The sequence below is a fragment of the Lepisma saccharinum genome, chromosome 22 (genome assembly GCF_977018435.1).
Source record: "Lepisma saccharinum chromosome 22, izLepSacc3.1, whole genome shotgun sequence".
NCBI lineage: Eukaryota > Metazoa > Arthropoda > Insecta > Zygentoma > Lepismatidae > Lepisma > Lepisma saccharinum.
Window position 1 is genome coordinate 20,374,355 of NC_139250.1, and position 14,612 is coordinate 20,388,966.

Below are 14,612 nucleotides of genomic sequence, written 5' to 3' on the forward strand. Positions count from 1 at the left end.
CTTGGGAGCTGTTGTTGACCTTGACGCAGATGCGGAAGGAACTTGCATGATGACAACAAAGTCACAGATTTCTGTCTAAACGGGAGGTCGCAGCAGGGACAGTGAAGGTACAGATAAAGAAGCTCCCCTATGAAAGAACTTTCTGAAGTCTAGAGAATATTCTAAATACTTGCAGCTACTTCTGCTCATAAACAAAATGAGCGAATGTAATAGATGCTGTTCATATTCTGTGGATTTATCCTTAAAGTTGTGAGTTGTCTACATTTTCACTCTTCGCTGCAAACAAATTATGCAAAATAGTTTACCTAATGTAAAAGGGGGCTGATGGCAATTCCAGGGGGGGCTGACCTCCCCCTGGCCCCTGCCTGGCTACGGGCTTGGACGGGTTGTGTGCAAAATCACTTAGCCACTTTTTGGAAAAGTACCACCTGTACACAAAAAAGAGGTAGTACTTCTTGATGACTATTGTGATGTAATAATGGGGGAACCCGGGTTCGATTCTTGGTGCAGGCACAATGGTCAGAATCCCACTATAAACTGTATATCGAGTACCAATTAACTTATCTGTTTATAAAGTGGACCACAAACAAAATAATAATTTCCCATTTTACGAAAGTACTGCCAACCTGAGATATTCCGTTTGAAGAAAATGTATCGACTGCTTGTCACGAAGGGAGGGTATGAATCAAAAACGCCCACCCATCCTCCATCATCGCCTACACTCACTTTTATGTTTTATCTTACAACCAGTGGCGGCGAAAGTGGGGGGGGGGGCAAGGACAGTTTACTTTCCCTTGGTAGATAAGGTTTAGCATAGTTCGGGGCAAAAGTGGCTAAAAGTGGGGGGCAACTGACCCCCCCCCCCCAATTGCCGCCACTGCTTACAATGTTGCTGTCATTTTAAGTGTGTCAGATAACATTTTATACAATTTGACACTTAAAAAGTACTGCAATTTTGATTAATATTTGTCAATAACATTCTGGGGCCAGCTCCCCCTTGTCCCCTATGCTGACACATACATCTATTTGCTAATTTCTTGCGTCAGGTTAAAATTAACACCTCAATGAGATATCCTGCAAAGGAACACATGTTTATCTGCATGACAATGAAATGAGCGTGTTTACTTTGCAAACAGAATGATACGGTTACACCTACCTCGAAGCACAGAAAACCTCTTCGCACTGTAGTAGCACATACCGCACACTATGCACGAAACTGCAAAATACGAACTGGGAAACACAAACACTCCCGAAACATTGAACACGATCACTAAAACAAAGAAATAACCGTGAACACAACACAGAAACGACTTGACAACACACAATCCTATGCACTTGTCTCTCTGAGTTGAATGATTTCGTTAGATCTACCTCCTTCCTCGATTTGAATGACCAGACCACAGCTACTACGAACACCAGACACTGGAGTTATTGATTTTTCCGAATGCAAGGCTCTACGCGAATAACACACGATATTTCCACACGTATATAAGCTACCGTATCTACTTTTCTATGCCTTGAAGCATGTATTTACTACGCAGCACTTTGCCCTAGCAGAAAACAACCTGGAGTTCCGCAGCTGTCAAAACCCGCACTGCCGCCATCTTCGGTGATAGTACGCTGCTGCCACCTGCTGGAAAGTCCCGGTACTAGCAGGACAAATTCAATCGAACAGCTGAGCCTGGGCGTAGGCATGGACGGGAAGTGTCTTCAACCCCGAGTGAATGAAATAGCTGAATCGCTCAATTGTTTTTTTTCTTTCTCCTCCCTCCCCCCGGATGGAAATGTGATAATGCAACAAGTATGGGTGGTTTTGTGTGCTTGTGACATCACAAAGTGTGCAACCTTCGACGGCAGTTAGCCAATAGAAACAGCTAAAAAGAAATGATGAAATTCTCCCAGATGATGCAGCTAATATATCAACCTTGGTGTTGGTTGGCCTGCAGTGCACAGAAGTGGTGACGATATTTGGAAGCGGGGAAAGGGGGGAGGGGGTGTCGCTAGATAAAACGACTGTGACATGTTAGAGGGAAATAAATTATACATACTTGTACCTGACTTCGGAATGTAAACACTTGATGTGTATCGCCCTGTCCACACACTACCCTTAGCTGAATGGGGACAGGGGCGTGCTTTTGCACCTGTTTCTAACGTTCATGCCCCCTTACGCACTTCCCAATCTTCATTTCAATTATAGTAACAGCAAAGAAGCCCAAATGAAAGTTTATTATAGCAGCTACTCACAGTCATGGTTGCATTAAAAATGTTTCAACTTGACGTATAAAAAATGCGTGTAAAAGTGAAACACGTAAATACGTGAAAACTATAACATGAATTAGAATGCGTAAAATATGTTTAAAAACTTACAAATTTACCAGGCACATATCTGAAAATGCGGTTCAAGTGTCCCAAACGTAGGCATGTAATAAATATTATTACTAATAATAAATTTAGTTGTTAAGAATCTCCTGATAATAATAATTATTATTAATGAATAGATTATAAGATGAAAGAATTATAAATTAATGAAACGGATTCACTATATGTAGCTTATTTCTACACACAGAACCCAAAATGTGTCAATTGGCACACATATTTTGATTTCAATAACATGTTAACGTGCATAAATTGCAAATGATGCACCTTTTAGTGTGTCAAAATACACATAGAAATGAATTAAAGGGTATTTTTATGAGATGAAGTTCCGTGTGATGCACTAAAATGCATCAATTGGGAAGATCAGACAAAATCATTTCGAAGATAACAAACTTTCACTTTTAATGCATCAATTGACACAGCTAAATGTGTAATTTTGTTACCTTCGAAATGATCTTGTCTGAACTTACAACTTCATCTCATAAAAATACCCTTTCATACATTCCTGTGTGTTTTTGACACACTAAAAGGTGCATCATTTGCAATTTATGCACGTAAACATGTTATTGAAATCAAAATATATGTGTCAATTGACACGTTTTGGGTTCTGTGTGTAGTTACAATTGATCAAATTTGAATAAAGACAGCTGTTCTACCAAGGTTATTAATGTCATAATAAATAGAAGAATATTTATAGATTAACAATAAATCTACTATAAATATATCCTAATCGAATTCTCACCTTCAAGAAAGTTCAGCGAGAGTAATTAGCTATTTTGTAGAACAAAAAAGTAAACAAGCATATAATATTCTGCTTATGAAATTGATGGAAAAGACTTTCAGAGAGGGAAGGGCATCGGTAGCGCCAGGATTAATCATCTAGGGGTGCTGAGGGGGGTGCGGAATGAAAGTTAGGGGGTGCGATGTTGAAAATAAGGAAAACATGAAACATGCATGCAAGGGTGCCCACAGGAGTTTTTCTCCCGGACGGGGCGGGGGGGCAGGGGGGCAGAGCAGGACTTCATATCTTTCCAGGAACTTATATTTTACTTTTATTATTATTGTTGTTGTTATGCAAATCTCAAAAATGAAATGGAACTGAAAATATTTTGGCGTTGGTGCCAACGTCAGGCTTGAGTCCACTATTTAAATAGAAACTGGCTTCACCTTATATCCTTTCCATAAACATCTAACATTTTGTACTTTTTCACGATGCACTTATCAGAGACCACTGCTGAGTGTTCGATTTGTGTGCGTTGGGTAAAAGAAAATCGCTATGCAACCTGACGTTCTACTATTTGAAAATAAAAATAACACGTACAAAAATTACGAAATCATGTAGTCAGTTTCATGTAATCATCAGATTGCCTGTTGAAAATAATAATAGCGGTATCACTTCAATACCTAACATTCTACGCTCAAAGTGACGACATTGTTCTAATAGCATAACGTAATATAACATTTCATTAGGCTGAAAATAATTTTTGGAATGCGGGTGCTGAAGGAGCTGCGGAAGAAAGTTAACTGGGGTAGGGTGTCGGACCCCTTGAACCATCCTTGAAATCCACAAAATTTTTAATTACTCCCTCAAGACACTTTAACAATCTAGATATTACACATTCTTCATTATCTTTTATTCTATTTATATATTATTTAACTACCTGGCATTAAACAAAGAAGGGTTATTTAGGGAAAAACTTCAGATTATTGCCAACACCTCTCTCCAATTGACACTTGCTAAGGTTAAAATATCTCACTCAACTAATTTGCATTGACATCTTACTCTTTAACGCAATAAATGTACCAGTTTTAAGATAGCTGGTCTCTGCATTTCATGTATAATTAATTGCCAATCTAGTTTCCTGCGTGCAAATCAACAATTGTGATGTAGTGATGTGTTTGATTTTATGTCAGGGCAGGGTACGGAATTTTCGGCTGAGCTGATACATTCATTATACTGTTATAGTTAGGCTTACCATATTTTTTTGGGTCCAACCCGGGACATATTTGCGATCAACTCGTTACTGCTGAATTTCAGTTTTCTTTACAAAAATAAATTGAAATTACTTAAAAGCCTTAACATTTTATTGGAACATTAAACTATAAATTGTACAAGAAAAAATATTAACATTATTTTCTAAAATCAATCAATTACTTTTAAAATGTTGAATTGAATAATACATTGTCTGATGTTTAGGAAACCTCTCTGTTCTCTGTTCTGTTAGTTGACTGAGTTGAACTTTTCACTGGATATAGCCTTTTTCCAGAAATGGCTTGTTTGTTTTAATAACATCATAAAATTCACAACATGAATGTTCTGAATTAATTTTAACATTCAGCAGATGTTTAACAGTGGATACTAGAAGTCTACCTCCTTCTGCAGACCAAATATTCCCTATAATTGAAAATACTCTCTCAACTGGAGCAGATGTTCCAGGCCTAGCAAACTCAACCATTTTAGAAATATTGGTACATGAAATATCAGTCTTTTGAAACACCTTAAAAATTGATCGTGAATATTCAATACCGGTAGCTATTTTCATGTTCGGATTCTGAAAATCCCGGACAGCACTAAAAAACCAGGACTGTCCGGGCTAATCCCGGACGTATGGTAAGCCTAGTTATAGTGTTTGTCAATTCATACTTTAAAGGCGACGCCAGAGGTCCCGGGTTCGAATCCCGGCATGGACATGGGTGTTCGTTGTGTATCCCATCAATTTCATCATATCGTCACTCATCCTCATCGCGATTAGCCAAAATTGGCAGAAATGCGAAGTAAAGTAAATCAATCAATCATACTTTAAAGGCATGTAAACAGAACAACTTTGGGGACCAAGACATTCCGAGGGAGAGTAAAACCCGATATATCCTACATACGCAGTGGCGTGCCCAAGAGGGGGGTTGGCGGGGGTTATAACCCCCCCCCCCCATTGGCCGAGAATTTCTAAAGAAAAGAACGTCAAAAGCAGGAAAAGTTGGCAAAAAGAGGACTGACTAATTAAAAAGTATACGTAACCCCCCCTTACCAAAATCCTGGGCTCGCCACTGTACATACGTCACTTAATACTCGATTGGAGCAAGACCATCTTGAGGTTCAGGCCACAGCGCTCAGTCAAGACGTCATCATCTGGAGGCGATCGTCTTAACGCTCTAAACTCCTTGTCGTAATTTTACATTAGATAATTAAGGTATATTTATTTCTCTTATGAAGTTAAATTTCGACATTTACCCTCCCGACGAATATAGTTATAAGAAAAATTTATAATATTGAATATTTGCACCAAAATTTTCATTCAGGAAGTCACAATGGCCACCACAAAAATTCCTACCATAGCACAAAGAAAGAGTTGAAAACCGTTAGAAACTTCCTGGCGGAAAAATTTAAACATTGTATATCTTTGAAAAATATTATCGGGAATATTGGTCAGCTACAGTGAAACTCTCGTAACCGCTTTTGTATGAACTTTTGTATGTAAAATCAATTGATTAAAAAAAACAAAAAACATGTTAGGTTGACCGTAAACTTTCCAAGTTACCTAATCAATTAAATTGTCTTTAAGTTTACCCAAAATTAATCAACCAGATAATGCAGATATTCTGTGTAGCTATACAATCTCAATACAAATCCTTAATTTCTATATTCTTGCAGCAAAAGCGAAAGAAATTGGTACAAGGACAATGTTACATTTCTGTGATAAAGACTAAACCTAAATCATTTGTCACATTGTAATTTCGATCCTATGGACTTTATTGAACGAAAGATAATAAACAAATTGAATCTTTTCATTGTCGTTAGTAAGATCTGTGACAATAACTTAAGAGTTTCATTGGGAAAAAAAGCAGATTAATATTTCCATTTTAACGTTCACTTGGGAAATAAACATTTGGAATATTTCCTTACACTGTGTTTTATTTACATTATGTTAAAAAAAATCGTGAAGAATGTTAATAAATTATGAAACAATAAACATTATCACTGATTTAATAATCAAAGTTACGAACATTGAAGGTTCACAAAGACAAAAAATAAAAAGCAGTTCATATGAAACAGTATAAAAATTTAATACATTTGTAGTTCGTATTAACATAGCTAGGTAACAAAATGATTTCTGTGTGATAACATTTATATTTGAAACATAAGTAATATATTCTTGGATAGTTTTACACACGAATATTTCATCGAAGTTCTTGTTACACATCACACCTTTGTATTTGAATGTACAACATATCTTCCATTAGCCTCCGATTAGCATAAAGAAGCATAAAGCGGGATAAAATTAGAATAAATGTACACATGTATCAACTTTGCCCCGTTCTATAGCTTTCTTTCATTAAGCACATTATGAAACTGAAAATTTGTGTAAATAATATGAATAATTTATCGAATGCTTGCATAAAATTTACACTAACAAATTGCTTTGGTAGCCGTAATATTAACCAACGTTCGTAATTCAGGGTAAATTATTTGATATTTCTAAAAAAATGTAGACATGTTGTCCACATTCACGAGTATATTTGATACCTATTCCGGACACATGAAATGTTTACATCATGAACTATTACTCTTATTTATTTTTTAGTATAAAACATTTGTTACTTGTATCTTTTCGTAGAGACTGAATCACATGGAATTGCCCTAAAAATTTCTCATTTTAACAACATCTTGAAGAAATGTGAACGTTACTCTTACCTTTTTCATTGTAATTGCCTCTGCAATTGAGTACACAAGACGTATACACCATACCCCTTCCACATTTAAGCATAATTACACGTCATGTAAACTCGATTACAGTTCTTAAATTTGCATTACAATTCCATATTCACTAAAAAGGTCAAACATTGATTCAGAAGAAGCAAATCAAACATGGCGGCTATCTCGCCTCCAGTTGATGACGCTTAGTCACGTGACCGGAGCAAGCCATCAGGCTTTCAGATTGAGAAGGTAATGATTGGAGTGAAGTATGCATGACTCATGGTGCTTCATGACAGTGGTATGTTTCACTTCCAAACAGGAACAAAGAAACATGACTTTTTGTATTTTTGGTTCTAAAAGCAGGAAGTAATTTAGCAATTGCACTTGACTTTCTTTTGATTTGCTTTATTTTACTTCGCTTTTTGTGCCACTTTTGGCTAATTTGCGAAGATGGGGATGAGTGATGACATTACGAAATTGATGAATAGACACTCACAAACATCCATGCCCAGGCCTGGATTCAAAACCGGGACCCCTGGCGTCGTAACGATTGCACTTGACATACAACAGACTGTATATCACACACTTGTCAAAATTATTGGGGGGGGCCTCTGATCACTTAAATACATAAATGAATGACTCACTCCCTCTCTTTTTTAAGAATAAAAATTACGTCTTCGTATAGCGGTTTTTAAGCAGTATTATATTCTTCATGTAAATGAAATGTAACATGAAAAACGTTTAGAAAATGTTTCAAAGTCTCTTTATGTATTTTGTGTCTGCTCATTTGTTTTTTGGATAACAACATTTTCATTGAAAAGTGTATATTTACATTAAGAGGCAAACCTAACAGTTTTATGCCGGCCTCGGTAGCCGAGCGTGTTGGGTGGTCGACTCAACTCGCTTTGATCCAGAGGTCTCGGGTTCGAGTCCCGGCGAGGGCATGGGTGTGTTTTAATGTCCGCAACAGACATGTGACGGGTTGAAAATAACCTTAGTGTTCACGTACCCATACAAATAACGAATATTTACAATATTTAACAGTTTTATTTAATTATTTACATAAATGCTAACACAAATCGGAGGAAAATAGTTTAACTTTTTTGTTCTTGCTACAATATTTTACTTTTTTAGTTTAATTTTGCAATAATAAAAAATACCTAACATGTACACTAAGATATAAAGTGACATACACAACAAAAACAGATGAACATGATTTCATAATAAAGCAAAAGTTGCCTTACGCACTGGGTTATTCCTTATGAACTCATTAACGAGCAGTCTCAGGTCCAATTTATCAAGCACAGTTTGATGTATGCGGAATACGCTAAGCTGCTTAGTCTCTTCTGCCCCATTTTAGAATCTCAAATATGTCTTCAATCGGCGAGGAGCACTGAATGACTTTTCGGCTGTGGCTGTCGTAACTGGCACAGTGCGGAGGAGCATCATGAATTTGGTAACTTCAGGCAAAAGCTCCTGGAGGGTGCTGTCTTCCAAAAGCAACTTCCTCATGTCACGCATGGTAGTTAGAACAACTTTCTTCTGTTTGGCGATATCAACAAGCATGGACAGGTGTAAGGAGAGCCTATCGGCATCCAAATCTTGGCGAAGGAATTCTCGCGTTTGCTCAAAGTTTGTTGTGCAACTGTTCACAGCTGAGATGCATTCTTTCTCTACGGCTGTTACTTTTTGTAGTCCTGTAGATTCATGGCTTTGTTTAACACATGATTTTACCGTGTCACACACGTCAGTGTATATTGATTTATAATACTCTTTTGGAGTGTAGAGCTTGTGAGGTTCGCCAGCATCAGGATTTTCAAGTCTCTTAGGGACGTGACGTTGCCGGGGCAATTCTGGCTCATCAACGAGGCTGGGTATGTCCTCTGTGCATTTCTACCAGAACTGCTCAAAACCCATTCGCTTTTCTTGAAAGATGTCAGTCAAGTATTTTAGTCTTGATTCTGTAGCACCAATGCGTGGAGACTGAATCTCACAGTATACCCCTTCTATTGGACCCATCACATTGCAGTAGAGGAAAAGAAAGAAAAATGTCTTGAAGTGAAGCATTGTCTCCAGATATCCAGTACATTTTGATGCTGCGTCAGTAGAATCTTCTTCAGAAATTTCTCATAAAAATTGACAAGGTTTTCAAAGTTATTTAAGATCTGTTGGATACTGGAGCCTCTCAACGTCCACCGATGAGGGCAAAGTGGTCGCAGTCCAGTATGGCCAGTCTTCTCGATCACATCAATAATATTCCTAAATATTTGCATTCCTTTAGGGGATTTCCTAACAGTCTTAACAAGTCTTTAGATAAATTCATTATGTCTCTGATACAGGACAGGTTACGCAAGCTATGAGCTGCACAGTGTACATAAATAGCCTGCAGCTGCAGATCTGTAGCTAACTTTTGCAGCCCTTTAAATCTTCCCTCATGCAAGAGGCACCATCGTAACACTGTCCCCTCAGATTCTGTATGGTCAAGTCCAGTTTTGGCCTCAGTGTTCGGAATCTCGTAAAAGCCCATGAATTCCTAAAAAATATCAACATTTTCATTCACAGTTCGAATGCAGAATGTCAATTGTTGACGGATAAATATGTCACACGTTTTGTCAAATATAATAGCAAAATATTCCCGACTTTTAATATCTGCTACCACAGAGCGCAAAACAGATCTCCCTAATATATCAATGATGTTCTGAATGCCATGTGAGAGCCATTTGTAGCCCGATCGTCCCATCCACTCCCCTAGTTCATGCACATCGTCTTTTGAAACTCTTTTTAGTAAAAATGTTAACAATACTCATAATTATATACTTAGTATATAGTAATAAGTCATGTGTTTTGCTGTCTCTGGTCATAGCCCCCAAATTGATGGTTTAGTGGTCTCAGCCCCCAAAAGTTGATGGTCTAGAACATTTCAAATGTATTTTTAAAGTTAAGTTCATGTGGCACAATTCAGAGTAAACTTTACAAGAGAAGCCACGAGCCCCCCCAAGCCCCATGGAGTCGGCGCCTATGTATCACACAGAATGAGAATGTCATTGAACTGTCTATTTGAATTCATCTTCTGTAATGTTTTGAATAAAATATTTTTTGGAAGAAATTAAGATTAACAGTTTCTTTACGTAGACCAGGACCTCCCCGATGGGACAGTTGTAGCGTAGTCGCCTCGTAATCAAGGGGTCCCGGGTCTTATACCCGGTGGAGGCACATAGTGGTTCAGATCCTACTTTAAACTGTAGGTCCAGTCCCAATTAGCCTTACTGTGCATAAAGTGGACTTAAAACATCAATTCAATAAATCTTTATGTATACCAAAGCTACCTCATTTCACAAAGTAACTCAGTTTCAGTAACTGAACCTTGAAAAGGTAAATTTAGTTACTTTTATAATGACATTCTGCTCGAACGTTTCTTGCAATCTAATTATTACACAATTAATGATCATTAATTGTAGTTAAATAAATACATGAAGACTACACGTGTTTTATTTCTGTTTCTGGTACCTACATAAAGTCTTCGTATATTTACATGATTGCAACAAATAAATGATGTCCATTGGAGAAAAACAATCGAAAGTCAACAAACCATACCTATATATTTTTTACGTTCTGTCCTAGTTATTATTGTGAAATATGGTGAATTGGCATATTTGCATAATACGATTTTTTTCTACATTGTGTCTTTAATCAGACTGTTTCAGTAAACAATCGAATCTGATTCATACATATCGATTATCTGTTCCATTGCATTGTTGCAGTGAATTTGGGTAACGATTTATGCATGCAAATTACTGAGAAACTGCTAGAGATGAACAATTTAATTTAGTACACTGAAAATTGTAGCTAATGTTAACGTAGTGTTCTATGAAGAATCTCAATCTCGATGGAAGTCAAACGATATTAATTTCACAATCGATAAGTCGAACATTCGATTTCTCTGAAGCCAGTAAAGTCACATTGATGCACTAGCGTGCTAAGGTTATTTGAGGGGGGGAGGACTGCGTTCTAGGGTGAGCGGAATACACAATGAAATATTACGTAATCACTATTTTTATCCTTCGTCTTAAAAATTGTTCAAACATAGAAATGATATGATTTTTATTTGGCGCCGCTTTTCTGCCACTTTTGGCTGACCGCGACGTTAAGGATGAGTGATGATGTGATGAAGCTGATGAAGCAAAGAAACACCCATGCCCAGGTGGAGATTCGAACCCGAGACGCCTGCCGTCGTTGCGCCCTGTGTTGACCACTCTGCTAGAAATGGTAATAGGGTCATTTCATGGGAGGGTGTTGCATTTACAACTCTGGTTTTTCCGAGTAGTTTATTCTGCTTTCATTCGAAAATTTTGATTTTCTCAAAATTTCAGAGTGGCTGTAGCCCAGTAGAGATTCGTTCATTTGCATGTTCGTTTCAAGCTTAGAACTGTTCTATACCTGCTGTTCAGAAATTATTGAAGATATATTTTGTGCACTGCTAGAAATGCAGCTTCTTGTGTAATACGATATTGAATATCTTAAAGAAACTGTCTTCCTGTCTGTCAGTGAAATTTAAATACTGACAGTAACAATCGTCTTACCTCAGAAACAAACACAAATATTGTTATTATTGTTATAATACGGTAGGAATTTAGAGATGTATAACAGTAATTAATTTACACAGATCATTATTTTAAAGTTTTATAAATGTTCTCAATCAACCAATCTTAAACAGCCGTTTTTGTCCATGATTACTTTTTGAAACATACATAAATACTTTACATTTAAATCGTTATATCTCCCCCTCATTATTTCACAGAAATTGTATTAGGACTATTTAGAACAAAAATAAAACAATTTCCCTTTACAACTTCATGTTACATTTTCTTCAGAATGTTAACAAACATTCCCACTTGATTAAATGTTCTGAAACCCTTACAAATCTCCTCCAAATAATAGTTTATTCGTTTATAAATAGGCACATCGACAAGATATGTAAATAAATGTAAATCATTAACCATATTAATATAGCTAATTGGCAAGAAACTTTGTAATTCATGGTTACATTCTTCCTAATTTGAATTTCGCTATCACAATAAACGAAAAACAATATATAATTACTTTGGGAAATTGTTTATGAGAACACTGGTAATAACCTATTGTTCAAAGTTTATAACGGCTTTGTCACTATGATACATTGCCTATGAGATTTCAACAAAGGCTTTGCAATGCTCATTGTTATGATACTGCACAAAGGTCGGTATTCTGTGACAAGGAATGTTTCAATATAAATTTATAATAATAAAGGGTGTTCCATTAAGACGGATCAAAGTTAGCAGTAAATAAAACGGTGTTATTGGTGAAACTTTATTGCTTTCACTTTTGGATCATGTTATTAGAGGCATGACAATTATGTGTGAAAAACAATATCGGCCAAATGTCCGCCAAGGCTTCGGCGGCACACGTCCACTCGATGGTCACAATTTTTGATGACGTCTCTGCATAGTTGCTCGTCGATCTCACCAATATGCCTTATTATCTCATCCTTCAGCTGTTGAATTGTTGTTGGCTTGTTGGCATAGACCTTACTTTTGAGATAACCCCAAAGGAAGAAATCTAATGGGGTTAAGTCGCACGATCGTGGTGGCCAATTGACATCGCTGTTTCGAGAGATGATGCGACCTGGGAACTTCTCATTCAATAAAGTCATTGTTGCATTGGCTGTGTGGCTTGCGGCGCCGTCCTGTTGGAACCACAAATCTTCGACATCCATAGCATTCAATTCAGGCCATAAAAAGTTGGTTATCATGTCACGGTATCGCTCGCCTGTGACCGTTACAGAATTCCCGGCATCATTTTCGAAGAAATACGGGTCAATGATTCCGCTAGCAAAAAATGCACACCAAACAGTGACCTGTTGTGGATGCAGTGGCTTTTCAACAATGTTCCTTGGATTTTCATCAGCCCAAATGCGACAATTCTGCTTATTAACGAACCCACCAAGATGAAAATGGGCTTCATCACTAAAGATGATTTTTTGTGACAAATCATCATCGGCTTGTTTTTGCTCGTGCATCCAATTGACAGATGTACGGCGCTTCAAATGGTCAGCAGGCTTCAATTCTTGTGTCAATTGAATTTTGTAAGCGTGTAGAGACAGATCCTTTGTCAAAATTCGTTGTAGCGTTGTTGTGGAGAGGTTCAATTCCTACGCGCGATGACGAATAGAGGTGTCTGGATTCGTGGCCACATTCTCGCGCACTGCAGCAATGTTTTCAGCTGAACGGCGTAAACGAGCACGCATTGGCGTTTTCACATCTGCCACCGACCCAGTTTGTTTGAATTTACGAACAATTTTACCAATTGCACTCTCAGTTCACCAAAAAAATCGCGAAGTGCCCGAAATGGATTTCTGTTTGACGTCCATTTTCGTAATACGCTTCGATAACGTTGCTCGATTGTAAATCTTTCCATGGTTGCAATTGGCAAAGGCTGAAGTTGTTAAAATCTGAAAGAAAAAGAAAAAAAACATTAAACACTTAACCTTATTTCACATTTCAAATCGTTCCAAATTAATGGAACACCCTTTATTTTGTGCAGTAAAAATACCAATAGGCTAACAATATTGTTATTAGTTTTTACAATTGTGGCATATACGAACATTTTGATTCAAATTCTACACTATATGCAATTTTTTATTATTATACACAATTTCCCCCATTACATAATTCGTAAAATTAATATAACCGATAATAACATCACGGTTACATAATAAACGCAGTTGCATATTGTTCTTTTCTAGGACTTTGGATTCGAATCTCGGCCTGGGTGTCTGTGTTTCTTCATCAATTTCGTCATATCATCACTCATCCACATCGTCGCGATTAGCCAAAAGTGGCAGAAAACTGACTTAAAATAACGTAATGCAATATACCTATCAGTCAAGCAGAAGCAACTTGTTATTTTATACATTTATCTTTAGGTTGCAATCTCTTTGTAAGATCTGATATTTTCATTTCTGCTCCGGTTTATTTTCATTAATTTTATTTCTCAGTATTAGTTTTCTTCCTTCTGTAGATACATATAACTATCTTCTCGTTTAATTATAGCAGTTGATGTACTTACCAACTTAAGTTCAGCAACAGTCAATATCAATGTCATGGATTCCTTTGCTTTAGTTTCTGATACACGATAGTTTCTTTGGCTTCTGGCTATTACATCACGTACCCATTCTCATTTTTTTCTTTACGCCTGCTTCTTTAATGTCTTCCTTTTCAATCAGATTTATCTAAATTTCAAATCTACTAAATTTGGTAATATTCTTTAATTCTTGCACCCAGTCATTATGTTGGAAACTATTATCTTTATAAAGAAAGAAAACACCAGTACTTGAACTTCATCTCAAGTCATTTCAGGAATCAACTTCGATTTTCGTCATGATGTTCCAAGACCTACTTGCATTAGTTCACATTTGAGCTCCATGACTGGACTGCTATGCACAAACAGTTGGCAGCTTCCGCAATAGATGGCAGCGCTATGCAGTGCACTCCTCTGCACAGGCGTG

General features: G+C 37.1%; 1 protein-coding gene across 4 annotated transcripts in view; it reads right to left on the reverse strand.

Annotated features, from left to right (window-relative positions):
* The window catches only part of LOC146004908 (protein FAM135A), a 491,480-nt gene extending 489,888 nt beyond the window's left edge, over nt 1–1,592 (reverse strand). For all 4 annotated transcript variants that reach the window (XM_083143937.1, XM_083143938.1, XM_083143936.1 and 1 more), the window contains exon 1: nt 1,157–1,592. The gene's annotated coding sequence lies outside the window, so the exon portion shown is untranslated. The remainder of the gene's footprint in view (nt 1–1,156) is intronic.
* Between the last annotated feature and the right edge of the window lie 13,020 nt (nt 1,593–14,612).